Below are 24650 nucleotides of genomic sequence, written 5' to 3'. Positions count from 1 at the left end.
TAAGAACACAAAAAAGGAAGAACAAAAAGTATACATCAAGAAAGATGTACAGAATAAAAAGTAAAGGAGAAGAGAAAGATAAAATGGAAAATTAACTTTCCCAGCAGTATAAAAAGTGCAACCAAATAATTCACTCTTAATTATTTCATTATATATCACATTAGAATGAATTCAATATATTATTATAAGTATCCACATTTATTGATAATATTCAAGTTGACATATAATGATACACCCATGCACATTGCTAAATAACATTCATGATATAAGTGCTTCACCAATTTTAAGATTAATTACAAAATTTTCATTATTTTGAATATACCAATAAACACAAAAAGGAGCTCGTAAAAAATTAATGTATATTTTTTATTAGAACAAAAATTAGATATTTGAATTTTATGATATTTGTTTACTAATCCAGGTTTAGCAATTGTAAAAAATATAAATAATGACTTCATATTTTCATTCTATGTCTCATATGTGTCAAAATATTTAAAAGTATGATAAATCTGATTATACATCTCCTTACACTAGGTTATTTTATAAATATTGATTTAAACAAAAAAATTTAAAAACTTGTTTTTATTATGAATGATATTTTTCTAAACTTAGATAAATATCAATTGACTTTTAACTACAATCTATCATATGACAGTATATATTCTTAAAACATGTATCATTTAGTTTTTGAACTTCATAAAAGGTTTTCTCAAGGGCAAAAAAAATGATATAGAAGAGATATTTAATTAGAGAGAAAGCTATTTTAAAATAATAAAGGCAATATATAATTGTAAGAAAAATTTAAACAACTCATTTTGTTTAAGGAAGACAAAACTCATTTTATTATAAGGTCATAAAATAATATAATTGAGCAAAAATGGAGGAAAAAAGATAAATTAAAGTATTGGCTATGGATCAACCAATATATGCACATGATTGTGTTCTCATGGATTTGTTTTCTATACAATTGTTAAATTTCTTCAATCTTATAAGTTTAATAACTTAAATAGCAACATAAATTAAACACAATAAGTAAAGTTTTTTTCTAGACCATACATAAACATAGTAACTTATGAAATTTATTTCATCATATCCCCTTATTTATTACAAAAAGTCCATAACATGACATAGCATAGTAGACATGATAAGTGGAAATCGATTTACATGTCTAGTTGGAATATCGTTTCCACTTAACAAGTAGGGACTTTAGGTTTGATATTATTTTGTAGTTGTAGTAACAAACTATGGGATATTTTGATCAACTAGATGATAAGCACAAGCAGGAGGCATTGTTGTACAAATTCTACATATATCACACATTGGATTATGATGATCACCAGGAACAGCTCGCAAGGATTGTGAAAGAGGATCATAGTTATCTTTCTTGTCTATGTTGATGGTTGGATCATTCATCTTATGGTTCATCTTGCTTCTATCTTCTAGTACGTGATTATCATTTGGCAATTTGGTGTCAACTATTTCCTTGGCAAGCCTTTTGATGTAAACCTTGTTTTTGTAACCAATTCTTCCACTTGTCTTCAAATGGAGATTTAAATCTCTTGGAAGTTGATGCACTTTTTCTTCCGTTCCTTCATATGGAGCATGCTTCGAGCCATTTTTCCTATAATTTGCATCCTTTGCGCATGTTTTGAAAACAAGCATACTCATAATGAAACTTATGTAAAGTAGGAGTAAGATCTTCATGGTTAACCTGCAATTTCATCAAAAAAGATTAGTAACAACAAAAATCAAAAATATATTAATAAATATAGGTTGGTGAAAGAGTATGAGAAAATACTCAATAATTTTGGAGAAAGAGTTTGATGCACAGAGTTTACTTGCACACGGATTGATTTATAGATAAATTTTTCTACACTACTTCTCTGTATACTCTTTAGTCATGCGCACTATGATGGTCTAAGTGGATGATCATTATGGAAAAAATTGAGTATGTTGTAGACCAATAAAAAGTGTAGGTAGCTTTATCGTTAATAAATTAATCAAGTAGTTGATAAAATTTATGCATAGAATATTAATAATGCCTTTATAATGGTTTCTTTAAAATTTTCTAATTTTGAAATATTTATTTAGGAAAACACATAATTACAAAGTATAACTAATAGTCATTTAATGCATCATTTTATTAAAATATATTCTAGGATATTTTTGTTACTTGGTATATTAAAATTTAATGTCTCACATGATTTTTTCAAACTTAAAATTTCATTTTTGTTTAAGTATAATCCAAGAATCATGGAAGAAATTATCTCCATTCCAATTGTTCACCATGTGGGATGTCAAGTTTTTGTTATTTTTAAGATAATTTTGGTATTCTACATTTTATTATCATGTTATGATATATTTTCCTTTTTAACAAGTGCAGAAGAGATTGTGTTTATTGCAAAACAGTAATTTCTTATTTCGTGGTTATGCTCTTTGGCATGAGGCCTCAGTTAGCTATGCTATTAGTAGGCTTACACTGGCTAACATGACATGATGAATGAAAGAATAATAAGCTCTACCACTATGAACGTGTATTATAGTATTAAAAATAGAGAAAAGAGGCAATTTATCCAAGAAACATATTTTAAAGCTGTTTTGAAAATGCGATAGTCTATTCCTACAATAGAAACATTTATTGACCATAGCTGCTTTTGATATAGTGGTACAGTTTGAGCACATTTCACTGTTTTAAGAACTCCAATGTACCAACAAATGGAGCCTTACCAAACTTGTTATTGACCATTGTAACAAATTCTAGCTCAAACCTATGAGCTAGTAAAACACTAAAAAATTCTTTGCACTCCAAAGAATTGATCGTCAGGGCACAGAATGCCAACGCAGCAATTATTGTAATCAGGAAATTTTCAAGGGAAACACATTCCAGATTTTCCATATCTAAAGCATTCTGTTCAAGTTTCAAAAGCCCTAAGAACCTCTTAGCTAATATAGACCATATCGAAGTAATCTCTTTTGTTGACTCTACTTATTCTATTTTGAAATTTCTCTGGAGTCAATGCCCCTTCATGATCATTCTCCAGATATAGATTGCAGTAGCAAAGGCTAATACACTAGGCAGAGCCTTTTCTCAATAGATATAGAATGTTACCTTGAACAGAATCAATAAAGTAATTAACAGCAAAATTAACTCTAATAATCTTGTGTTCAAGTTGGAGGCTAGGGTTTTCATTTCTTGTGATAAATGATCGGCAGTAAAACAGTTACAGGATTACGTTATTGTTGAATACTTTTTTTCCCTTTTTTTTTGATGAAAAGTGAGGTATAACCACCCGGAAATAAAATTAAAATTAAGAGGAGTACTACATAAGGACCCGCACCCATACATAAAGCAACTCAGCACTGACCAGTATGGGACTTATTGATTACGGCCTGCGTATCCTTCAGTTTACTTCCTGAACAAACAACGTATAACTTGGTGTGTAGGTCTTCCGACTACTGGTACTGGCTACTTGAACTTGCCGGAGTAAACAGAAGTCTAGCTTTGTTACGGTTGAATACTTGAATGCTTTTTGAGACACATGAATGGGACTAAGAATATTGTTGTAAACTGATAGGTGAACTAGATTCTTGGACACTGATACGTATATGTGTTCAGTTGTAAGGTAGTTCCATAGTGCGGAGGTACCATGAGAAATCAGCCTTTCAGCGAGGGACAAAATCTCTTAGTGAAGTCAAAAATCCCTTGGTAAAGAGATTCACCAAGGGATTTTCAAGGAAAATCCGTTCTTTGGAATATCTAATATTGGTGAGAAAGTCTCCCTCAAAAATCCCTTGGTAATCATCGAGGGGTCAAAAACTTTCAGCAAAAAAATTTTTCTTGGCAAAACTGAAGGCCATTGGCCAAGAACTGATCATTTTCTAATGGATTCACCAACCAAAATGCACTTGAAAATCTCTCGGTAACTGCCAAGGGATTCATCAAGAAAATATATCTCGTTAAAAATTGGCTGGCTATATGATTTGTGAGGAAGTTATCCCTCGCAGATCCCTCAATGATAACTCCTAGTAGTCTCCTGGTAATGGTTTGAGATTTGTTAAAAAATCTCTAGGTAATTACTTAGTAATGTTTCCATCTAGCATTCTATTTTTCTTGCAAATCCTTTAGTAAAGCTTCCACTTGGAAGACTATTTTGCAAATATAGTAGGAGGCCTATATATATATCCCAATTCTCAACATATCAGCCATAATCCAATATTTTATAACATAAAACAACATAACAATACATTTAAACAAATGTTAACAGGTCTAATAAAGTCTATGATTAAATAAGTTTAGCATCCATCAAGGCTTCAATCTATAAGTAAACACAACACATCAAAATATTAAACAATTCAATCTCCTTAGTATCCAGCATCAAATATAAGACTATACCTAATAAGTTCATAATCAAACATCAATCACATGGAGGATCAGCTGGAGGGTTATCTAATTCGGTTCCTTCTTGTGGAGGAGGTGATAATTGCTTAGAGGATATAAAACTAAGACTAGAAATAAGAGATCATGGCATCTCTCTATGTTGACAGTTCATCAACACCATTATAATATGCTCTTGCATAATCTCCATATCTCCTTAGACAGTGGAGTAGGCAGTGGATGCACTTCTTGAAGGGCCACCTAGTTGAGCAGTAGAATATGATGTAGAAGCCCTCACGAGTCATTGGATAAATGTCAATAATATCCAAATCCGTATATTTTGTTCTTAGAAACACTTTCTATATGGCTTCTGCCCATATAGTAGCATCAGATGAAGGTTGTGATTTAATCTTTGAGCTATACTTTCCTATAATAGTAGCCTTATATGCCTCCTGCAACCATACATTGAAAAGGTTCACAACTTTAAAAAAAATTGAATGAGCAAATATCTCTAATTCATGGATGATATGCATAAAAATAAGACAAATAGAACAATAATAATTTATCTATTAATGTAACACCCTAACTCTACAAACTTAAATATCTAAAATTTGTTAGACATTTCTCAAAATTCTGATAGAGTTTACCCTAAAACTATGACTTTCTAAAATAGCAAACATATAGCATATCAATAATACAAACCAACCATTCTATTTAATGCCCAACCACCATCATAACAATACATCCAAGAATAATTCTCAACCAGCACTAGAACAACTTCAAATCTACATTCAAGGCAAATCTCGATATTAATACAAATAGATATACTCAAAAGATATCTTAAAAGAACCTTTCTTTGATATAGATACACTTATAGTTATACTTATGGATATACATATGTTAATATATATTAATATATAGATATAATTAAATATAAAATTAAAAATCTATGCTAACTTTTTTGAATTTTGCATCCATTAACTCTTCTGTCCCTTTCTTCTTGTGGGTGTGGTAAAAAAGCATTACAATAGTAGGTTCTTTACTATTCTCTTGCATATGTAATAAATTATTATATTATAAATATATAACGAATATAAACATCAATAACAATGGAGAAATATTTAATAAATCAGCATCCTCCTCTTGTGCATCACAAACACTACAATAAAAATATCCACTAGTGGTATTTTTAAGTGCCGCTATAGACCAAAAAAAATGCCACAAATATCTTTACATCATTTTTGTGGTATTTTCTATGTGCTGTCTTAAGATGGTGTCAATAATTAATTATCGATATTTTTAAAAAATATTGATAAATTTTTTATTTTAGTAGCATATGTAAGTGTCTTTAAAATTTTAATGGCAGCATTTTTTATATGTCGATAAAAATTATCAAAAAATAAAATACATATTCTAAAATTAAAACAAGAGTAGGATTCAAACTAAAGATCTTTTATTTGAATAGTAAGCTCTTAACCACCAACCTGTAACTTATATTATTAATATATAAGTATAGTTTATTTAACTTATTAACATACATTTCGTTATTAAATAAGTAATGTTAAGAATATATATGTATAATAACATATTTTATGAGATCGATATAACTAAATCAAGCTCTATATAAGATTAATAATTTAAAATTTAATGATAATTTTTTAAAATTTTATAAATTATAATATTATTTATTGGTATACTTGTTAAATACCATAAAATATAAGTTTATAGTGATATTTATAATAAAATATCATAAAATATAAATTTATAATGGTATTTATAATAAAATATCATAAAATATAAATTTATAGTGGTATTTATAATAAAATATCATAAAATATAAATTTATAGTAGCATTTATGATAAAATACTACTAATAAAAAATATTTATTGAAAGATAGCAGCATTTTTATAAAATATAATAAAAAAATAGCAGCATATAATAAGAAATATGACAAGCAATTTGCTGCTAAAAATTATTTTGCTATAGTGAAAAGGAACAAAATCCTTTAAATGCTTAGTGATCAATCTCTCCTTTTGCTTCATTCAATTTTTTCAAGTAGGTTTCAACTTCTGCTACCACTTATCCTTAAGCCAATACTTTTGATACAACTCATCCCATATCTCTTGCTTCATCCAACTTGAATGAACTTTGCCAATTGTGTCCATAAGTGTGGCTTATAGATTTATCTCCTTTAGCTCATTAGCGTATTTTTTTCATGCCTCATTCATCATGCTAGTAAATAGATATTTATTGATGCTTATTCAATATTTTCTAATATTATGATCTTTTACTGGAGACCATCTATACCTTACCTGCAAAATATATCAAAGACTTTATACTATGTTATCATAATAACTTACTCACGTTATAAACTAAGTAAAAGCCTAGTACATCATCTTAAATCTGCACAACAACTTATTCTCAGTTGTTTGCTACATCGTTTTCATAAAGATCAAGCTTCTTTAAAGCACTGCTTCAGCCAAACACTTATCTGATGTGACATCTCAGGCTTGATGAATCTGTGCATTAAACTTCAACTAAATTAATCATATAAAATTAAACATCGACCTTGTAAATTACCAAGAGATTTACTGAAGGTAGTAAATCCCTCATAAATCACTTAAAGATTTCTCAACGAAACTAGATTTTGAATGCAATTTAATATCTCTTGAAAATCCCTTTCTAATCCCTTAATGATTTTCTGAGGGATAGATCCCTTGGTGATCCTTGATGAAAGGCTAATTTCCGGTAGTGAGGGGTAATTTACTAGCTATATATTCAAGTGGTTGAAGTGCATGTAAACCAAAAAAGGGAAAATTTATAAATAATTATATTGTATTGCTCAAAAAAAAAAAAAAGAACCTGAGATACAGGGAGAAAAGCAGCCTGTAGCTATCACACACATGCAGAAAGAATGCAGCGACCGTCGACCAAGTTCTGAAGAGACCTTTTGGTTTCTTCAACTCCTATACATAAGATGCTATTAGCTAGTTAATTTTGATGGGTATTAAAATCTGATCAACATTATTTATGTTGAAGAAAGCAGCGATGTTGACGCTAAGACATCTCGAATCTGTGAACATTGCCTTGTTGAAGATATCAAGAAAACATATCTGATACCACATTTAGTGAAAACAAAAACTTGTTCAAATGAGTGAAACATGCACAATTCCTCCTTATAATTCTTCTAATAAGCAGTCAAGTAGATGTAGAATTTGAACATGTTTTTGAATCATTTGCTTAATCTTTATTTTGACATGTGCAAAAAAATTGATTTTGGGGATAATCAATTTGATATTGTGACATGCTGCACAAAATAGATATGTTAATTTGATATCCCATTCATGTATTTAGTGATCTTCATCAAACTAAGAGCATCTCATAGCCGATCCTCTAGTTGATCCTTTCTAAGTGAGCCTAAGCATGATATGGCTGGTGGTCTTTTCATGTGTTATTCATGGATTCCAAATCCTAAAAATGATATAGATGAAACTCATAGGGCACCATGCCATGGTAATTAATACTTGCAAGACTTGGGTAGAATATGTACCTCGAGATATACATCTAGAATGGAAGCTTCATCATTCTCTTGAAAAACATACCTTTTATGCATATTAGAAATCCCTTGTATCAATTTGCATCAACAAATGATCTGCGCTAGTGCATCGAAACATTGAAGGATATCCTAGACCACATATATATGAGCAGAACTGTCACTTATTTCACTAGCTCTATAAGCAATTGGTTGTTCAAGTGAAATGCCTTTTATCAATTTGTGAGGGCTCGTACGAGCATATGTTTAGTCTTACATTCATCAAATAGTTCTTGGGTAATTAATTATATAGAGCCACGAATATAAATAGTACCTCCAGGCTAATCTTTGTGGATGACCCTTAGGTCATGATAAATGGTATTAGAATAGTCTTTACCCATGGCCCATATGGACTAGGGGAAACTACAACACGAGTACTTTTGGGCTGACTATGAGTAGATTGTGATGTTTGTAATTTGATTGTAGTACTTGTGATTGTATTTAAATAGATATAAACTCTTAGTCTGATGAGGATACTGGAGATTAAATGGGGGAAGTATGTAAAAATCCATACAAGTGTGTGTTTAATCTCACATTGATTATACACTAGATAGATCTTAAATGTTATACAAAGCAAGGAATGCAAATAATATCGTCTAACTAGCTTTTTTGGGTAAGGTCTTAGATCGTGATATAATTCTTATGGCATATATGTTCTCTCTCATCATGTCAAAGACTTTAAGTTATGATGATTTGTATAGACATGTGTTTAGTCCTACATCGGCTATACTCTGTATAAATCTTGATATCTATACGGGATCAAAGAATTTAAATAATATCTTTCAGTTTTTTTTTTGGATAAGATCCTAGACTACTAATAATTTCAAAATGGACCTTGTCCATGGCTTATGTGGACTAAAAGATATTGCTATATGAGCCCAATGGGGTTAACCATAAGTCAATCCTGATGCTTGTAATTAGATTTGAATATATTTGACTCTTAATCTGATGAGGATACCATACTGAAATGGGGAAACTATATAAGAATATATATGGATTTGTGTTTAGTGTCACATTAGCTTTAGTCTGGGTAGATCTTAGGACCTATATAGGATCAAAGGAACTAAAATAATATCTTTCGACTAGCCTTATTAGATAAGACCCTAGATTGTTACAAAGTCTTATCAGTGTGTTCTCGCTCAATTTTATTTCTGAATTCATGATAAAATATTACTGAAAATTAAGATATGTCAGTAATCAAAGACTACTTGCAAACTATAAAAGGTTGAATTTTGGTGATAATGCTCGTTTACATCACCTAGTAAAGCCACAGTTAAGCCTCCACATAGGTTTCTATTTTGGATGAAAATTTTTCATAAACCCATCATTTAATGAGGATATATATGCACCCCACTGGGTGTTGTCTCATATTTGTCGAGAATCCATAGTCAGAAGCTTTGCACCAATTTCAACTGCTAGTACCTCTTCACCTAAAAAAATAAAATAAAATAAAATAAAAAGAGGGAAAGGTGCCAGTGCCTCAGCACACTCACTATCTATTAATAGCATAACTGCACATACTAACCCAACAACTCCCAACAGAAATCTTCAAATTCCATTTTAAGTTTGGGTAATTAGTTATTATCTATAGTATGTTTTGATTTTAAATCCTATGTTATATATCCCTTTGAACATTTGCATGGCTTCTTGTTACGTGCATGGGTGCTGGATGGTTTTAAGTTCAGAAAAGTATGGTTAACCAAAGTTTGATGGACATGTAGGTACCTTGTTGAACCATACCGCAAATAAATAATCAGCAGGCTGTAAGATAAATATTTTCTATTTACCTCATATGGACCCTCATTCTCTTCACTTCTTTTTGTATTATAGCTAGGCAGTGTACATAATGAGTTCATGAATTGATACCTCACATTCTCTCTCTCGATCCCATGCCTCCCCCCACCCCCTCCTCTCGTACCTCCTCAAAGATCCACTTCAATGATCCTTACGAACCTCTTTAATTAAGGGTACATTTAATTGGGATATATCAGATTATGAAATAATCTAATAATTCTAAAAAATTATTTATCTGAAAAAAATAATTGTGAAGGAAGATAATTTTTATTATATTTGATTGGTGGAAAAATTACTTTGAAAAATAATACTGAAAAAAGATTATTGCGTTTGGTTGGAAGTAATCTATATAAGAATCTAGTTAAATTTACAAATATACCATCAATATAAGGCAATTTTATAATACCATGATAGCATTATTATCTTCAATTAGATTTTTTAATGCCACTGCACGTTAACGCTTACCCCAGTTCTGGTTAACCATTTTTGTGAATTCTTATAGCATGGCTTGCTTGAAGGTAATGTTTGTATCAGAAAGTCCTATTTTGGGGGCAATGTTCAAGCTCCGAAAGCTTGGAAATGAGAAGCAACATGGGAGTCAAACCTAGTGCATTGAACCCAGCATAGAGAACTAGTAAAATGTCCATAGAGGATTCTTGTGGAGATGGGGTCCATTTTTTACGACTGGTAGTCCATTTTTCTATTGCAAGGGATGATCCCATGACCACCTACTGTCTTACCCCAATTAAAAATAATTTTGACAATCCTTTCTAAATATACAGCCTACCAAATTTCTAATAATGCCCCCTTTCTCATTTTGCTCTATCACAAGAACATAGTCCCCAGTCCTTTTTCCCATAACCTATCTGTTAATAAATCTACTGCCAGCTTCGTAGCCCCTGCCACTGCTCTAATTTTCTATAAATTCAAGAAGGTAGAAAATCTTGCAATCTAATAATTAATAGCAAGTAGAAAAGATTACACTCATGAGATCTTTAGAAAAAACAACAAGAAAAACATAATATTCATAAAAAAAAATAAGGATTATGCATCAAATAAGGTGGAGAATGAAATAGAAAAATCCTAAAAAAACAAAGAACCCCCAGATGAAAAATCCCTTTGTCTCTAATAAAAAATCCCCAAAATAATTATAATACTACAAAGAATTCAATAGAAAACATAAAAAAAAAGATAGATTAAATAAATACTTATGGATTTGCAGCAGACTTTGAGCAGGAGAATGAAGAAAATATATATGGCTTCTCTGGTGAAAAGCCCCCAAATCAAGTAATGAGGAAGGGCGTCAAGATTGAATCAGCAAAGATTCCCTAGGTGATGGATGGATTCGAGAGAGATAGCAAGGTGTCAAGGTTAGGATTTCTTCTTTTCTCATGAAAAGAAGAAGAAAGGATTGAACTAATTTGGAAAGTCTTGAAAGAAATATCTAGCACCCATGATCCATTGGGATATTTTTGTCAAGTATAGATTCTCATCATTCGAGAGTTCACCAAATACCAACCCTCCATGGTATTTGTTAAGCATGGATCCATCATTTTTTTTACCATCTCTTTCTTCTCATTTTCATACCAAACATGGTAATCTGATATAGGAATTATTTTTTCATACTATATTATCCCCAACCAAACGGATTCTAAAGATCTCCTTAAACATTTAGTTAATTCAAGGTATTCTAGTGATGCAAATATTGTTAATGAAGGATTTTTCACAATTTTCTCAAAAAAAAGGGTTATGTTTCATAAAAGTAGGAGGAAAATTGCAAGTAAGTAGTCACATGACATAAGACTGGGAAGATGAGTCTCAGACAATGTAGTAAGGTGCGTACAAATCTTGCCTTATTTTAGGTACAACCAATTAAGAAAAAAGAATTTCCAAGGTCATCCATAATATGAAAAGTTTTAGAGTATGAGAATTCAAAAAAGATTGATCTGAAAATATAAAATTAAAGTATAAATATAGGACAAACATGATTAATTAAACAAAATGTATATATTTGAAGTTAAAAACTGTAAAAGGAAAACAAAATATAAACTTTTAATAAAGTGGCATATTTAATAAAATTGAAGGTAATTGAAAAAAATCTTCTACAAAAATTTAAAAACTAATGGATTTGTTATTTGGAAAAAAGAAAGATACGTTTTTTAATTTGAAAGAAGGCATTCCTTTCACATAAGCAAAAGATTATCTATTACAAAATTTATTATGAATAGGAATGAATTTGTAAAAGAGTCACCAAAGAACTTCACTAAAGTAACTAACAAACAAAGGTAGAGAGAGAGAGGCCATGATTGGAGAAAGGTATCCAAACCACTGAAGCATCTTCTCCCGTTCAAATCTTGATTTTTTTTTTGGTAGTTTGTATTGAGCCAAAATCATTCCCAAGCTTTGAATTTTAGGTTTGAAGCTGAAAGTATGACAAAATTCTAGTGATATTAGCCAATTGGCTCGAACCTAGCTTGGCTTGGCATATATATGCTAAGATCTATGCTTGGCTTCATAGCTTTCCACATGATTTTATAATTTTGAGAAATAATATTGACTTTTTGAGTATAAGTTTCTCTTTATAAATTTTATTTAAAAAATAAAATTGGAGCACAAGGTATAGGCTTCTTAAGTGGTTATGTATATGAAAGAGAGGACATGAGATTAGTAGGTTGCGATCAAATAGATAGAAGGGGAGAAAGAGATTATATGAGATTTAGTTTTATGAATAGGATAGAAGGATAAAGAGAGCAAGGTTCTCCATCCTAATGCATACCACCTTGTATCGACACATTTTGATACTCGATAAACAGCATGTCGAGTGTCGATAGGTTATTGCGCCAGATAAACTTCTGCTACTCAGGTTCGACTACTTATGTTTGTCATGCCACTATTTTCCGCTACTAGCAAAACCACGTGGTGTTATAACCCACCCTCATCATTGGTATGGGTTCTAGATCCTTATCATGAACAATCTGGGTCATAGGTTGAGCATAGAAACATCAATTTCACAATCCAAAATGGATTTCCTCCATGTTTCTTTCCACTAAGGCTTATATAATGGAAAAAAAATTTTGTATAACACTAAAGTTCCAATCAATTTGTTTGAATCTCCAAAACCTATTTATAACCTTTGAAGGTTGAGGATCGCTCTTCGGATCGATCAAACTTGGCACAGTGGCATTCAAAAATTTTTCTTGACCCCGCACCTAAAACATAGATAAAAAAGATAGATCGTTAGTCAAAATTCAGTATGTGATAAAATAAATTGGAATAATACTCATCACCTTATGTGGGTAGATGATCTCCACGATGCAATGATTGAGGTAAGGTTGAAATCCACAGTTGAGCCACGTACGTATCCGATCTCTACGGGCATCCACTCGGATCTTCATCTAGGATGCTTTCTCCAGATCTAATCTACCTTCTCTAAGGTGGATCAAAGGCTCTCGATCAACAATCGATTTGATCTTCTGGGCTGTCGAATCGACACTCGCCGCATACATCTTCTACTTCCTTCAGTTTGACAGTGTCTGAACTCCTTCAAGCACACACGGGATCAGCCCAACTTTTTTGGGCTTGGAGGATGTGGGAGTAGCCTACTCTAGGCAAGCGAGAGATGAGAGGGAGGAGGTGGAGCAGCCTAACACTTAGGTGTGTGGAGGAGGAGGGAGAGAATGAGAGCTAGAAAGCAGCAGGTTTCGAGTCTAAATTGAATGCTCTATTGAACCCAATTTGCAAAGGATTTTATAGACTTAAAACCCTAATGCATCCACCTTGGAACGGCTCCCATTTGAATACCCAATTCAAATGGAACTGTCCCCTTATCCTCATCCATAAGGGCGTGGCCCTTATGTTCTACATGCAGAAACAAGGGCAGAAGATCACTTGAATCTCCGATGTTTCTTCGCGAAACATTTTCACGAGAAATCCTATTGGGCATGGGGATTTATTCATACAAATTTGGATAAGATCTCATCTTAACCACTTATTTTGAATTTGAACCTTTCAAATTCAAAGTTTAGCTTTAAATGGATTACTCCCTAATCACTTAATTCAAATTTGAACACTTCAAACTTAAATGAAACCACCCACTCATCCCTATCCATAGGGGGCGCACATCCCTAGATCTTATCCAGAAGGGTGTGCGTCCCTTCTCAACGAGAACATACGGAGAAAAAGAGAGAGGGCGACAACCTCTTTCTCATGCCATCCTTGTGCGCCCATTTGACTTTCAAATGGGTGTTTATCATTTAAAATTTGAATCTAATTCAAATTTAAATGAAGGAGGTTTAATTTAACCAACAATTGGTGCTTAATTAAGAGCCCAATTAGATTAGGCTAAACCCTATCCAACAAAAAAATTCAATTAGGAGAAACTTGGATCTAATCATGTGCTAGCATGATTGCCTTAGACTCAATTGGACTAATTGAGTTCAATTGATCAATCTTAGGCCAAAGCCCTTTATTGTGTGATCCCATAGGTTCAATTCTGTATGGTAATAGGATATGTTGTGATCTCCATCAATAATATCACCGAAACTCTTTTCGATGAATCAAAATTCTTTTCAATTCAGCCAATTAAATTTATTGATCATTAAAATAATTTTAATTGATCCCATAATCCATCAGTAATACCTAGTAGTATGTTGTGGCAACTCATCAGAACTAAATAAAAATCTCTATGTGCAGTTATTGTATGATTCGGTTCTTCTATCGTGTGTCCCAATAGAATCAAGGTTAAGATAAATTCGTCAAATCTCATATCTGTTATATGATAGAATCATTCGATTCGAGTCCGATGTGAAATTCATTAGAAATTTTTTTCTATCTTTCACACTGCCATGACCATGGGCTTTTGGACTCAATCTCATGATCTACATAGGACTATTCCTTTATCGAGGTTGATAGATCTCATCTTAATGCAATCTAATTTTTATAATGAATATACTGTAGCCAACATACACCTCAAGATTCCATATAGCTAGTAGATTGAGTTATACTATAGTCAAACTACAGTACCCTCAAGATGAACTGTCAATACACCTCAGATCAGAGAACTAGACTCACAATCACAGCTATGAATAAGTCACTGATGAGAAGATAGATATCCTTGTCACTATTTGAGATTGATCACGCTTAGTATTTTATTCTTAACAAGTACTTGTACTTTTGCTCCGATGTCTCCACACCATAGATTCAAGACTCATCTATCTGAAAAAAATAATTATACATCAATCTTCTGATCCATCACCATCCTTATAATGATCCTACGATCGAAAGTCATTTATAAGTTAATTAAGATTAGCACGTACCTCAAATTTTTAACTCTTGAGAATATGTGTAATCTTATCCATTAACCCAATAGATGATTCACAAATACTATTAAATATAATGTAAATGAAAATAATCTGATTTTGTTACTATCAAAGTCAAATTATAAATTATGCTCTAAAAGTGTTTTACAAGTATCAACCAATCTAACTTCTAGGATATACATCCAATAAACTCCCACTTGATCTAAAGTCAATTGACTACAAATCTAAGTCTCATCTTCTCAAGATGGGCTTCAGTCTTTTACTAGCTTAATTACTTCATCAGTGGGTCAGTCACGTTGTTCACAGTATCAACTTTTTTCACCTCGACATATCCCTTCTCGAGGTAATCGTGGATGATGTGGAACCGTCGCTCGATGTGCTTGGATTTCTGATGAGATCTTGACTCCTTAGCAAGAGCTATGACGCCAATATTATCACAATAGAGAGGGATGGCATCTGATGATATCACTTCTAGCTTCGCAACAAACTTCTTAAACCAGAATACCTCCTTCGCAGCCTCTGATACGACGATGTATTCTACTTTCATGGTAAAGTCTGCAATCACAATCTGCTTTAAACTTTTCTAGTTGACAATGCCATCATTGCATAAAAAAATACTTTTCGATATCAATTTTTGATCATCGGTATCAGATATGAAGTCTAAATCAATATACTCTTGCACTTTGAGTTCTCTATTTTCAAAGATCAGAAATCCTTAGTCCTTCTCTAGTACTTGAGGATACATTTCACAGAAATCTAATTCTCTTTGTCTGGATTCGACTGATATCTGCTTGTGATACTCATAGCATGAGCGATATCAAGTCGTGTATAAAGTATGGCATATATGAAGATCCCTATAGCCAAAGTATAAGAGATCTTGCTCATGCGTTCAATCTCTTCTGGTGTGTTGGGGCATATTTTCTTAGAGAGATGAATGTCATGTCTGAAGGATATCAGACCCCTCTTGGAGTTCTCCATACTGAATCTTTTCAGTACCTCCTCAATATATATTTTCTGTGATAATCCTAGTATCCTTCTAGATCTATCTCTATAGACCTTGATTTTCAAAATGAAGGATCCGTCACCTAGGTCTTTCATAGAAAACTCTTTTAGACAACCAAATCTTGATCAAGATTAACATGAGAACATCATTCTCAATCAGGAGATGTCGTCTATGTACAATACAAGAAATGTAATAATGCTCCTACTAATCTTCTTGAAGACACATGGTTCCTTCTCATTCTTGATGAAACCAAACGATTTGATTACATCGTTGAAACGAGCATTCTAACTCTAAGACACTTACTTTGGTCCATAAATAGACTTTTGCAATTTGCAAATCTTATGATCACCATCACCGAAAGTGAAACCAAACGGCTATTCCATATAGATATCTTTCTCAAGATATCCATTCATAAAAATCATTTTCATATCCATTTGCCATATTTCGTAGTCAAAATATGCTGTGATAGCAAGCAATGTGCTAATGGACTTAAGCATAGTTACAGGTGAGAAGGTCTCCTGATAGTCAATACCTTCGCACTGGCTATATCCTTTTGCCACGAGCCTAGCTTTAAAGGTCTCTACCTTTTTATTTATATCTATCTTTCTCTTGAAGATCCATTTACACCAAATAGGTATAATATCTTTAGGTAGATCTATCAAGGTCCAAACTTGATTTGAGTGCATCGAGTCAATTTCTGACTTCATTGCCTCTAACCACTTCTCAGAGTCAATATCTGATATCACCTCATTGTAGGTCTTGAGGTCATCTCCATGTACCCCATTGTCTATGAGAAATATTTTCTTTACATTCTCTAAGATAATACCAAGTACTTCTCAGAAAGATGAAAAATCCTACTAGACTTACGAGGTGGAGGAGAAAGTGTGTGGATCGGCTCAGACTAAATAGGTTCCTCAAGTTCCAAGGTCATTGCTCTTCAAAAACTTTCTCTTCGAGCCTAATCTGTCTTCCCATGCCTCCATCTTGAATAAACTATTTTTCAAAAAAAACTATATGTTGACTCGCAATCACATTGTGGTCTTTCGAAAGATAGAAATAATATCTCAATAATTTCATGGGATATCCAATAAAATGAGCTCTAAGCGATCTGGTTTCTAACTTGTCTGCCTATTGTTGTTTGACATGGATCGGACAATCCTAAATCTTGAGATGATTTAGACTCGACTTTTTATCATGCCATATCTCATATGGTGTGGTAAGAATGATTTTAGATGAAACTCTATTCAGTACATATATGGTAGTAAAAATACAATATCTCCAAAGAAAATCAGGAAGATCTGTGAAGCTTATTATGAAATAAACCATATCTAATAAGGTTTGATTTCTTCGTTCTGAAATTTTATTGACTTGAGCCATTCCAGGTCCATTGTGAGATAATTCTATGTTTTTTGAGATAATTCAAAAATTCTCCACTAAGGTACTCACCTTCTTGATCTGATTGAAGAGCCTTAGGGGCTTTTCGGTTTATTTTTTTACTTTATTTCTGAATTTTTTGAACTTTTCAAAGGCCTTAGACCTGTGATATATAAGGTACACATATCCATAACATAAAAAATTATTAGTAAAGGTAATGAAGTAGACAAAACCTCCTCTAACCACACATCGAATGGACCATAAACATCAAAATATATCAAAGCAAGTAACTCTGTGGTCCTTTCTCCATGTCTCACAAAGGGTAGCTTGGTCATTTTGTTTTGAAGGCATGATTCACAGACCGGATATGACTCGAAAAACAATAGACTCAATAGTCCGATTTTCTCTAATCTATTAATCCTATCTTCTATAATGTGACCTAGCATTAGCCATAAGTACTTTTCATTTATATTATTTTTAGGACGTTTGGAACATATAGTATTCACATTTTGCTTGACATAATGAATAGAAATATCAACATGTAACTAAAAAAGACCATTGATAAGGAAACCATTTTCAACTTTATTATTTCTTAAATAAATAGTATAATGGTCCTTAAAGAAACTAATTATATAGTCTTTCTGCATTAAACAAGATACAAAAATTAGATTTCTGTTTGCGATAGATACAAAGTAATAGTTTTTCAAAGTCAAAATATTCTCCGACAGTAATCATAAAGGATAGATTCTCACAGTCATAGTAGTAATCTTTGCTCCATTTCTGACGTATTGGATCATTTCTCTATCCCTCAGCCTCCTACTATCCTTAAGATTTTATAAAGAAGTGTACAAATGAGCATTAGATCCAGAGGCAAGCATCCAACTGGATGTAGAAGAAATCATGAGATTTGTTTCTATGATGAGCATACTTTCAGAAGGTCCTTCCTTTTTATTCTTTAGGATCGCCAGGTAAGCAAGACAATTTCGCTTCCAATGGCCGTTGGTATTGCAGTGAAAATATTTTTTCTTTTCAACGGCTTTCTTCTTTGGAGCTGCATTCTTCTCCTTCTTCTTGCCCTCTACTTTCTAATTTTTCGTAGATTTTTCTTCTTTCCAGTAGACTTTTTCTTGAAAAAAGTCCACTCTATAGCAAGTACAGAGCTCCTTGAATTCTTCAAGATTTTCTCAGTAGTAACCAGCATATTGACCAATTCGTAGATGGTGCACTGGATCTTATTCATATAGAAGTTTACTGTAAACTACCCATATGAATTAGTTAAGGACTACAAAATCAGATCAACCTGCAAATCCTTATCCATGGACATGCTGAGCTTCTCAAGATTCTTGATCATTATCAAACAATGATTATGGACCGTTTGTCCATCATGCATTTTCACCTTGAAGAGTCGGTTGGACACTTTGTAGAGAGCTACATGACTCTGTTCACCATACAACTCTTATAAGTGAACCAACATATACTTGGTAGTTGTTATATCCTCGTACTGGCATTGCAATTCATTAGATATTGAGGCCAGCACGTAGCACCTAATTTTGTTGTCATTATCCAACCACTTCTCATGAGGCGCTCTCTAATCAGCAGTCGGATGGATTGGTAAATGGAGAAAGTCTTGGTCAAGGACATAAGCCAATTTTTTGAAACTCAAAATGATTTTCAATTTTTTGAGCCAATCCTTAAAATTTGGTCCGATCAACCGGTTGGCCTTTAAGATACAGGCTAAAAAATTTGAAGCAGATATTATTTCTGCAGAGTCTCAAAGTTTCTAGTTAGATTTTGTAATTGACTAATCACTTTATTTTAAAAATTTTATTTTTAAAATAAATTAAGACTTTCACTATTTTTTTGGTTTTCCACACTTTCTTGGAAGAGAAGTGAAGACCTCCATGATTAAGAGTCTTAAATGGGTGCTGCATAACTACAATGGTGGAAGATCGCCAGATAATAATTTATTAGTTGGTACACTACAAGAAAAAAATATTTTTATGATGAAATTATTTATGATAAAAATTATTTTCATCACTAATAAATGTATGTATGATGAAAAATTAAATTTATCATAAATAATAAAATATTTATGATGAAAATAATTTTTCATCATAAATAGTTTGCTATCAGTGATGGAAAAATAATTAGATCATAAATATGAATTATTTATGATGAATATTTTTATCATAAATAATATAATATTTATTTTAATTTTAAATTTCAAAATATTCATAATAAAAATAATTTTATCATAAATAATTTAAGTATGTGTGATCAAAAATAAATTTTCATCAAAAATAATATTATTTTTAATAAAATATTTCATCATCAATATTTAAAAAAAATAAAAAATTTAAAAAATTTAAAATTTATAGATTATTTGTAACAAAAATATTACATCATAAATAATAGAGTATTTGAGATAAAAACTTTTTTTCATTGTAAACACTCAATTATTTACGATGAAAAAGTTTCATCACCAATATTTTAAGAGAAAAAAATTTTAAAAATTTAAAATTAAAGATTATTTATGATGAAAATATTCTTTCATAAATAATAGTGATAAAATTTTTTTTCATCATAAATAGTCTATCATTTATGATGAAATATTTTCATCATCAAAATTTTTTGAAAAATAAAAAATTAAAAATATAGATTATTTATGATAAAAATATTTCATAATAAATGATAGACTATTTATAATAAAAAATAGTTTCCATCATAAATAGTAGATTATTTATGATATAAATATTTTCATCATCAATATTTTGAAAAAAATAAAAAATTTTAAAAAATAAAAATTATAGATTATTTATGATGAAAATTTTTTATCATAAATAATTTAATATTTATAATAAAAATTATTTCCATCATAAATACACATTATTTATGATGAAAAATTTTTATCACAAATAGCTAAAAAAAATAAATAAAAATTTAAAAAATAAAAAAATATAGATTATTTAGGATAAAAATTTTTAATCATAAATGAGCTATTTTTTTGATGAAAAAAATATTCATCATAAATAATAAATTATTTTTGATGAAAATATTTTTGTTGCCAATAGTGTAAAAAATCAAAAATTAAAAAAAAATTAAAAATTGATAATTAATTGTGATAAAAAATTTTCATCATAAATAAGAATTTTTATGATGAAAAAAAATTTCATCATAAATATAAGATTATTTTCGATGAAAATATTTTCATCAGTAATAGTTAAAAAAAATTAAAAATAAAAAAAATAAAAATTAATCATTATTTGTGATGAAAATTTTTCATCATAAATAACTTATTTTTATGATAAAAAAAATTTCATCATAAATATATCTATGCAGTTGTAATGTTTCATAACAACTGCATAAGTATATTCCTCTAGTTTATCCTTATTGCCTCTCTATTTTTTCTTTTTTTGTTAAAGTTTTCTTAGGTGACTTATAATTTAAATATGTTAACATTTAATGAATTAATATCAATTTTTGAAAATTCTTCCATTTTAAGGCATGATTTTTGCTACTCCAGTTGGATTCTGCTTTGTATTTTTCTAGTATAATATTTGTGTTGTTTGTTTCTATGCTTGTGATCAATTTGCATTTTTTTGCTAGTTTGTTAAAGTTTGTCCTTCATGTTGAATGTGCAAAAAATAGTTAATGGTGGAACTATAGAATACTAGACATGCTTGAATTTTTCACGTGTTCTCCCAAATGATGTCTCTCGATTTTGCAATGATCTGGTTGCATGTCATTTGGTTACCTTCAGAAGTCCCAACTTCATATGAAGTTCAATTTTATTAAAAGCAGCTGGGCTATCCTTTGTAATGCATACTTTTGTGGATCTAAAACATGTTTAAGAGCCTAGTTGATCGTCATATGGTTTTGTTAGGATTGATCAATTAAGTGGCCTAAAAATTTAGTGATATTTTTCATATGGTTTCAAACTTATGTCTATTTGTAAATTCTTTTCACAAATATTTTATTTTATTTTTATTTGTAAACAGTCCATTTTATGGTTTTTGAGGCATGTTTTTTATATTAATCATCTCCAAGTTTTTCTGAATGTCTCATTGCTCAATTTTGTGTAAGTTATTGGTTCTATGGACTAGCCAGAGGTTACAAAGTACAAAGGCCTTGTATCTATCCAAGAACATAGAAAGGAGATGATACAGGATCTTTATACGTTAAAACATGATCCACAAAAAGGTTATTCATATGGTGGCATGATAAGATAAGTTTACTGTTAAGGCTTAGACCCTGTCTTTGAATTTGAGTTTAAATGCTCTCCCTTTTCTTCTTATTTTGTAGAAAATTATTACTTTCTTTTTATAATCAAAATTAACTATTTATATAATTTTTTTATTAATAAAAAATTAATTTTTTTGATGAAATTATTTTGAAAAATTTTTTTAGATCAAAAATTTTTTAGATTAAAAAAATTAATTTTATTTTTCATCACGAATATTTTTTTAATATCATTTTTTGTAGTTAAATTTTTTGGATAAAATTTTTTGGTGAGAAAAATTTAAAATTAATTTTTTATAAAATTACTATTGAAAAGATATTTAATTATTAATGATGTAAAATAAATTTTTATCACAAACAGTCTTTAAAAAAGAAGGTACGATCGATGAGTTGTATGATTTAGCATGTGGTCTCGATCGAAGGGTTAACCACTATGCATCCTGTATCATTGGAGAAATGAGATTTCACATAAGGAAGCTTGAAATGCAACGATGGATCTTGAATAGTGGGATTGCTATGATGTGATATGAAGGAGAAGAAGAGATTGAATATTATGGCGTACTGATAGATATCATAGAACTAAAGTATGGGTCCAGTAATTTTGTATCCTTATTTCAGTGTGAATAATGGGATATTAGCAATAAAAAGATTGATATTCATATTGATCTATACTTTATCAGTATAAATTTTGCATGAACATGATATCAGAATGAGCCATATATATTAGCAACTCAAGTGAAATAAATAATATATTTGAAGGATCTAAAGTATCGAGGTAATTGGCATGTCGTACAAAAAATAATACCTAGAGGTGTATATGATATACCAATCTGATTAGAGATGGATGAAAACTTGAATTTATATGAAGAGGAAGCTTTTCAGTAGGAAGAACAAATATTAGCCGAGCTTTTTGTTGATAAAGAACTTATAATAGCTCTTTTGAATAGGACTGATCTACCGTCCAATGAAGTTGAAGCTAATTTTGTATTTAATCTTGATGAGTCAGAGGACGATGATTAGTTTATAAATGATGATAGATAGAAGATGACACATATATCGATTATTGTAATTTGGAGGAGGATCTACACATCGAGGAAGATACAAATATTGATGAGTAGATCTATATTCTTTGTTTAATCTTGCTTGTAATAACGGTATGCTATATAATCTATTCATTAGAATGTAATTTATTTTTCATTATTATTATTCAATATTATATTTATTTATATATAAAAAATTATAAATATGACATCAAGAGACAAACAACGATGTTCATGTTCGCAGTCTACCCCGAAGGCTGAGGCGCCTTCATCGATTTTCACTGTCGCACTAGCTCCATCGCAGAGGATCTTGCACTAGCAGGTCCGAGTGAGGTGGGTCTGAGTGGTATTATTATATTTTTTATATAATAAAATTTAATTTTTTTTATTTAGATAGCTATTATATTAATGATTTATTTATTATTATTTTAGGCTAGTCTCCACTAGTAGTAAGGTGAGGGTGAGGTCCATCGAAGAACTTCGCTCTAGAGTATTGGAGATGCGAGTACCCAGGATAGCATCTCTGTATCAAGATATCATCCACTTACACTAGGCCCATTAGGGGATGGTGCGAGCCGTGGCAGATCGAGTTGGGCATCATATGCCGCAGCTATGCCCCCATGATGTTTTTCAATTGGTGTCATGTTGTACTGGCTCAGAGAGAGATTTTCTACACCCAGTTATAGGTAAAATAAATTATACTGTGAATATTTAATTAGCATGGTATTCTTTTAATATTTGTTATTAGCAGATGTATTTGATATTATTGATTTTGAGGAAGATCGCGTGCTGCGAGCTGTGGATGCTCATTTATCTTTGCATTTCAAGGAGTATCGCCATCGTATCCATCAACATTGGTACCATGTGATGTAGGATCATGGATGGAGGCAGCACGGCAGCGGTCTATGACAATATCACTATGGATGATTGGACTGTCATATGCTTGCATTACAAGGATCCGACATATCAGGTAACATATCCAAACTTCTTTTTTTTTAGAGTTTAATGATTGAATCATTTATTCTTAAATTCAGTTTGTCACCTACTAATTTGACTGCTAACTGTATAGAGAAGATGTGCCCAAAATATCATGAATCGAATGAGACAGACCGTACCATATTGTGGAGATTTGAGGTCATTCGCTCGTCACATGGAGCAAGTGGTAAGTAATTTTTAATTAATATATTTTAACCTTCTAACTATTTAAAAAAAATTAATTAATTATTCTCAATTTGTAGAGAGATACGGAGAGTGGCAAGCTTCCTAGTAGGATCGATATCTACCAGCGGACCCACAGCGACGATCAGGGGAGTGGACGATGGGGAGCCAGGACCTTTTTATAAGTTTTTTCAATTTTTTTTATTCACAATTTGATTTTCAGTACGAAATTAAAATAACTATAATTTTAATTTTTAGGACCATATGGTAGATATCAGATCCCAGCCTATCCCTGTGGGCTCGACTACACCCACAGATGATGAGATTTGTGATCAGATGCTTGGTATGAGATCCTATTATATTAGGGATCTAGGGTATGGGATCACTGCTTCCTCATTCTCATGCTCATCCAGGCTGACATCTATGCTGCCTGCGATGCTCAACTGACAGAGGTGTAGAGGCAGACTACTGAGGATTGACAGCGAGCTGAGCAGCGAGCTGATGAGTTGGCTGCACGCATCAACGAGTACCAGCTATTTTAAATCCAGATGATGGAGCGAATGGTGCAGATGGAGCAGATGATGCAACTGATGATGTAACAGCAGACCGATCTGAGCTCTTTCGAGTGCTCTCCTTCTCCAGTCCATTTTTCTTCTGCAGATGCTGACACTTGATGGTCTCTTTATGTAGCATTTTATTTTTATTTCAGATATCATATAATTTTAATTTAATATAATAAAATGATAAAATTTATTT

This window comes from Elaeis guineensis, chromosome 4, assembly GCF_000442705.2.
Source record: "Elaeis guineensis isolate ETL-2024a chromosome 4, EG11, whole genome shotgun sequence".
In the NCBI taxonomy this organism is placed as follows: Eukaryota; Viridiplantae; Streptophyta; class Magnoliopsida; order Arecales; family Arecaceae; genus Elaeis; species Elaeis guineensis.
The sequence above is the reverse complement of the archived record's forward strand: the minus strand, read 5'-3'. Positions refer to the sequence as shown.